We start from the raw sequence: 6,646 nt of genomic DNA on the forward strand, positions 1-6,646 counted from the left end.
AGTGTCTGCAGCAAACTGACAGGCAAGCAAGCCAGCTGGGGGCTGATAGTGATAACAGTCTTTATCACTTGATTAGCAAAACAATGGCCTCTCTCAATTACTTCGAACTTCTTAAACCCACTGACCTATTGATTAGCTCCAAACAGCCCACATGCACAGAAAGAGAAGAAACTATATATGCCGCCCTCCCCAGAAAAGACTCAGGGCAGCATATTTATTAGTCAAGAAATGTTGAATTCTGTTTGGCCAAGAGACAAACATACAAAAAAGAAATACATTTCCATAAAAATAACAACTATAATCAGACCTCAGAGGCAGGTTCAATCCATCCTCAAAGCTTTTTATCAATGGAGAATTTTAGAATAGACGCAAATACAGCATTGCTATACTGAGCTATTGCTGTCTTATACACCAAGTTTGAGATGATCTTTGAAATGTGACCTGGAGGACACAGTACACTGGCATACAAAGTATTTATGAAAAATATGTATTTAAAATAAAGAACTATAACAACTTAAACTTTATACAAAACATTATGATTGAGACACTCAAAGCAGTCTGTAAAACACAGACATCATTATTTAAACTAAGTAGATGAGTCCCATTCCCATTGACTGTTTTGAAAATCTCATCCCACGTGTCTTCCCAGCAGGTGGTCCCAGTCCCTTTCTTCATATAACTCCTTTCCTGGCCAGGTCAGTCCAAAGTGCCTAAAAATTCAGAGGGGAAAATCATTAGGGTGAGAAAAAAGTACAGATATAAAAACAACAGAAACTATTTTGCAAGCTGCCAAGGGCAAATGCTGTAACTTATCAAAGCTTAACCACAGTTTCTAACGCTGAGTGCAACGTTATCAGGTGAGCCATTAGCTATGAAAGCCCATGGCAGAAACATCTTAAAAGACTGATTTTAGATTCTTCCTTTCTAAATATGGAGACAATGTATGTACAAGCACAAAGTAAAAATAATATCAAGGCATACAGAAACTCACCTTCCAGAAAAGCAAACTCATCAATGGCTTCAATGGCATTATCTACAAAACAAAATGAAGGAAAACATTTAATACAAATAGAAAAATGCAAATCATAGAAAAGTAGAGCCCCAGAGGTCATCTAGTCCATCCCCTTGCAGCGGGATCGTCTCTGTCCAAACCATCCCATACAAAACCTTGTCTAACCTATTACTAAAACTACACAAGCAACCCTGCTGCACAACTACAAGGGGCAGCACTTTAACTTGTCACAGGTAAAGCAGGGGGCAATGGTGATCAATGTCCTGCTTCTCCAAGTGTTATTAAAATGCACTTGAGAGATCTGAGCAGAGATGCAGGGCAGAAAATTTTCCAGTGCTTTATTCTTCTGTGGGAAATTTTCCATTTCTAAAAATTCATTGTTTCATAAAATTCATTAGTAACAATGAATGGATGCCAGTACAATATTAGGCAAGCTTGGCAGTTTCAAAGTTGTAATTAATGTATTTCAGCTGATTATCCCTAGGAACTGTGCGAGAGAGTATACATACGTTTTACTGACTTGTACACAGGAGATTAAATACACTCACATCATAATCCAAACCAAAAATCAAGTTATGGATTCACCTAATTGGCTGTGCAGGTCAAATCAAAATCAAAGCACAGCATATCATGCACAGTTCTTTGGGTATGCTAAAACTAGTGTATCAACAGTTTTCAGTGCCTTCAGTTTTTTCCTTAAATTTAAACAAACAATGTAAGGGGAGTGCATGCTATTGTGTATTTTACATTTTTACAAGTATTCCAATTAAAGTAATTTCTTTCCTCATAAAGCTTTGGATTTGTTTGAATATAACATTTAAACCACATTAAGTGTGCTGTATTTCATTTTTTTCCTTATCAGCTATTTCAGTTCAAATACTTGTGGCTCTTGGAACATAAAATTAACATGGGGGCTCTTTTTTCGTTTTGTTTACTAAATGTAAGTCAAATAAACGTGCTAAATCAGATCACACTCTATTTAGGACATTGGCAAATTTTCCAATTCAAAATTGTCTGGAAAACCCACATCTCTGGATCCGAGGAAGAGGGCTACACTCTTCCACTTCAGAGGAAGGCAAAAACGCCTCCAAGTCCATACCAATCTGACAATGGGGTAAAAGTCCCCCTCCCCAAAATACCTTTTCATTCAATTTTTAACCGTTCATAGAACCATTTGTATTAAGCTTGGGGTTTTTAACCTTTTCATTTAACAAACACTATGATTTGGGCCTAAATCAACCAGATTTAATAACTTTGGTACATGCTGTCACACAAAGCTCTAATCTCATGCAGTCACATCTTGACATTATCCAGACACACAGTATCTGTGCAATATGAACAGGTAAAAAAGGAAGTCTACATAGGTAGAAAGATATTAAGAACCCCAACAATCATTGACAATACTTTACTCCATAAGTACCCAGAACAGGGATTCCAGCAACCTTCTCTAAAGCAGATGGTGCTGCGTAGGGTAGGCAGGAAGATACCAAATTACTGTATTTACCCAAATCCAAGATTACTCTAAATTTAAGATGACCCCCCCCACAATAATTAGACTCTATACATGGAAAATGCAGAAATCTCTCATACCCTGCCCCCCAGTAACTTGTCCCCCCCACCCCTGCAACCCCTAGTGCCTGACTCCCCCTCCCCTGCAGCCTCTGCCCCTTGCCTGCCACCTTGCGTCTGGCTCATCTTCAGCTCCACTCCAGCCAGGGCACGGAGCATATTGCCTGCTCCAGCCCTAACCCAGCCACTTTGTGCCCCAGGCTGAAGCAGGGTTGGTGCCATGCCAGAGCTAGTGGGTAAGCAGCAGAAAGGGGAGAGGTGGGGGGGGGGAGAAGGCAGGGAGAGCAGACAGGGGGCAGAGGCAGTGGGGGAGTCAGGGGGCAGGCAGCAGCTGTAGCTCTGCACCCGACCCTGGGTAAGCACCAGACCTGCAGCAGCTGCCTGCCCCCTTGCCACCTTCTACCCAAATCCAAGACAGCAAGGCAACCTGCCTCCATGGTTAATGGGGGGAAAAACTCATCTAGGAACTGAATAAATACACTAGATGCAGAAGTATTATAAATAGATCACATTAAACTTCTACAGCAACTAGTCACATAAATTCACTCATTTTGGAGGCTGTAAGTAAAAGGTTGTACTGTATAGTTTTCCTTTCATCTCTGGGAACAAGAGGGTAAAGTTTTAAATCTGCACCTACAAATGTCACTTCACAAATAGAAACAGATGGAAAACATTTATTCTAGCAGCTTTACTGACAAAGGTTAGCACAGGAATATTCTTCCTACCCAAGTCTTTTCTCTGAAGAGTTTTCCTTTTTCCTTGCTGGGCATATACATAAGCATCTTTAGCTATGGTTTCAACAAACAATTCCTGTAGGATGAAAGAAAGAGTTTGTCACGAAGACTGAAAGATGTGAGTCCATTTTGTTATAAGCAGCCAGAGAAAACAGAGTCAGCCAGAATTTCAGGAGGAAATTGTAACCCCTATCAAGAGGCTCCCTCTTCCTTGAACAGCTCCAAGACTGTCTGACAAACTCGTTACACTATTAAGACAATTGCTGCATAACAGGGAAAAGTATAAACATGGCAAAGGCATCCTGCATGCATTAGGCAGCGAGGGAAGACAGCGTGACTCTTGCTTTTATTCTCTGGCAAACTATCAGCTGTAAACACGCAACATATTTTTTTTGATTCTGAGTCAGTCTTCAGCTCTGTGCCCATGCTCGACATTCATACCCCAAGACCCGAAACTGGTTTGGGATTTATTTTGGGAAGCTCCAGTCTGGGCTTCCATGAACGAGCAGTACTCTAATTCCAGGAAATGATGTAAAGCAATGCTTTAGCCCAGGTCAGCAACCTACGGTCCACAAGGTATCAGTAGCACACAGCTTGGCCCAGTACATTGTCCCTCTCCACCCAGCAGTCGATCCCCCCCTGCAGCAATCCCCCGTGGCGCACACTGCTCCCTGTCATCGCTGAATTTGGGCTTTATAACCACCCCTGGGGCAGGGATTGGAGGTCCATGGCACAGGCAGCAGCAGGCAGGTGTCGCTATAAAAGGGAGAGATGGCCCAAGGCAGCAGGAAGAAGCAATAGTTCATGGTGACAGCCAGGTCACAACCAGTGGCCCATCACTCTAAAATGCTACAGACCCCTGCCTTCCCTCAGGGCTGTCCCATTTCTGGGCAGCAGGAGCCACAGGTCCAGTGGGCTACAGTCTCCCAGGCTGCAGGCAGGACGGGCTGCACACTGTGGGGGTGGTCCTCCTGGAGCCCCTCACCACAAAGGCAGTCAGCAACCCCCACAGGTATCACCGCATGCACTATGCGGACAGCCAAGCTCCTCTCCTGACCACATGCACAGCCCAAATAGCCCAACTCCTCTCCCGGGCACACATGAAGCCCAGCTCCTCTCTTGGCTGTGCACACAACCAGGCTCCCCTCTCCCTTGGGTGCATGGCAGACTCCTCCCCAGTACTCCTCCCACTGTGCTGTCCCATGCCCAGGAGTGAGGAAAGGAAACAGAAGCCAGAAGAGAAAGGGGGATCCCACAGACCCTGGCCACCATAACAGCAGGACTGCTGGCAGTGGCGGTGGCTGCATGGGTGCCCACAGGCTTCATGTTAACCCCTTGCAGGCCGCGTGTGGCCAGTCAGACAACCCTGCTTTAGCTCAAAGGGGTGGCCAATCTGTTCAAGGACAGCTCCACTCGAAGTCAATTATGACACAGGATGAGCTGACGTGGCTGTGCAATCCAATGTAAGGCATTTGTCAGGGATACCCATCACTGCTATGAGAGCTGATACTACTTTTAACAGACAAATTGCAATGACTTGTAATTACCTTCTCTCACTACCAAGACAGCTTCTTTACTGTAGCAAGTGAATACATCGTATGCAGTGCTCGGAAGGCCACTAAACTCAGGCTGTGACTTATCGTGGAGGGGAACAAGGTCTATGGTTGAAGACCTCATCCAGTGCCCACATACCAGCTTCTAAAAGAGCAAGGCTTGAAACCAAGAGCAAGAGCAGCCCACCTGTTCTCTTTCAGACTACCAGGAAATAGTTACCAGAAAGACCATTTAGGTTCCAGGATACTTACAGCTAATTGATCCTAACACCTGGAACTGCAACTAGAAAAAAAAATCAGCTAGGAATCAGTGTAGAGCACAGGTAAAAAAAATACTCATATAAAATGTATGCAACTAAAAAAAGGGGTTCCCACATTCTGCATTGACTGAAGGTCCCAAATGCTCTTCCAAGAGAGCCCCAAGTAGAGGGCACTATATTAGTTAACAGGTGAGAAATGCTTTCTGCAATAAAGTCTAAGGCAGAAAAGGAGGCTAGTCTCCTGGACAGCACTTACAACCATCACGAGTACGTGAATCCCAAGAACCTGACGCTGGGGACATCTCTGATGAAAAGCAGACATGGGAGCAAAGCCACTCTCAGACTTCTGTCAGCCAGCCAGCGCCACTGCGGTTGACCTGAACCTAAACTGGTGCAGAACCATCTATGTTCCAGCCCTGCCCAAGAAAAGGCACAAGGAGATTGCAGAGCTAGTTGCAGATTATTTTCAGTGAGGGCAACAAGGTGGAACATTGCAGGCTCCCTGACCTGACAGCCCAGCAGATGAACTATACCTCTTCAAAACCTCAAGAGAGCCAAAGAAGAGCCAAAAAAAAGAGCGAAAGAAGCCTCTGAAAAAGAAGCCAACTTGTTCAGCAGCCACAGGAGCAATTGGTGTTCAAAGAGCTGCAACAACATAGACCCAAAGCGCCTAACACACTCCAGCTCAACAGGAAAAATCCCTCCATTAGCAAACGCCTGCACAGTCCGACAGGGGAGCCTCCTGCCACGGATCACGCACAGCAAGACAGACATACCCAACAAGCAAGCTCCTCGCACTTCCTACAAAGAGCTACAGGTGAGAAGAGGTGGCTCAGGAGTCAGGGCTGGACAATCCCCATCCTCCCCTGGTGAAATTCCCAGGGCATCCCGTCTCCTCCGGCCTCCTGTGGACGCAGGAGTCTGTGGGTGAGGCCTGCGCGGTGCAGCCCTGCACGTGCTTTTGGCAGCTATGTGACAGCCACACACCTCCGGTTCCTCCTGGTGCTCTCGACATACAACCTCATTAGTTAGTGCACAAAGGTACCCAGTGTCAGGCCAGGCCTCTCTTGGACCGCTGTCTGCCACCACGTCAACCAGCACAGCCTGCTGCACCAACCACCAGCCCCGCGCCCCGCCTGGTCCAGCCTGGGGGAGGAGGGTGCACGCCTGACACGGCTCAAAGCAAGAGCCAGCCGTGCCCATCCACGCCTGGAGGAGATGAGCGCTGCCACCAGCCACGAGAAGCGGCTCACCTAACCTTGCACCCCGCCGGTGCAGGCCCCCATTCAGTGACGGGGCAGAGCGGAGCCGGGACGTGACAGCAGCTGAAGGGTGCGGCGGCCTGGGGACGCAGCACCGCCCGCCTGCTGCCGGGTGTCAATCGAGGCAGCAACACCCTTCCCCTGAGGCGGGCCAGCGCGGGGAGGGGGCGGGCGCAGACGCGGCACTTCCCCCCGGCCCCCCTCACCGCGGCGCGGGCCAGGACGAAGACGGCCTCCTGGCTGGCCAGCGTCACGT

The 6,646-nt window shown here is 47.0% G+C and overlaps 1 long non-coding RNA gene across 2 annotated transcripts; it reads right to left on the bottom strand.

Moving 5' to 3' along the window:
* Positions 1-169: 169 nt before the first annotated feature.
* On the bottom strand, positions 170-6,646 carry LOC109294780. Of its 2 annotated transcripts, none has more exons than XR_002096619.1 (4): positions 6,597-6,646; positions 3,307-3,391; positions 992-1,033; positions 170-710 (listed from the first exon to the last, which is right to left on the bottom strand). It is a non-coding gene; the product is annotated as an uncharacterized LOC109294780 (long non-coding RNA). The 2 variants fall into 2 exon arrangements; XR_002096620.1 differs by lacking the exon at positions 6,597-6,646 and adding an exon at positions 4,863-6,085.

The sequence above is a fragment of the Gavialis gangeticus genome, unplaced genomic scaffold (assembly GCF_001723915.1).
Source record: "Gavialis gangeticus isolate Ggan-Ray unplaced genomic scaffold, GavGan_comp1, whole genome shotgun sequence".
Lineage (NCBI taxonomy): Eukaryota > Metazoa > Chordata > Crocodylia > Gavialidae > Gavialis > Gavialis gangeticus.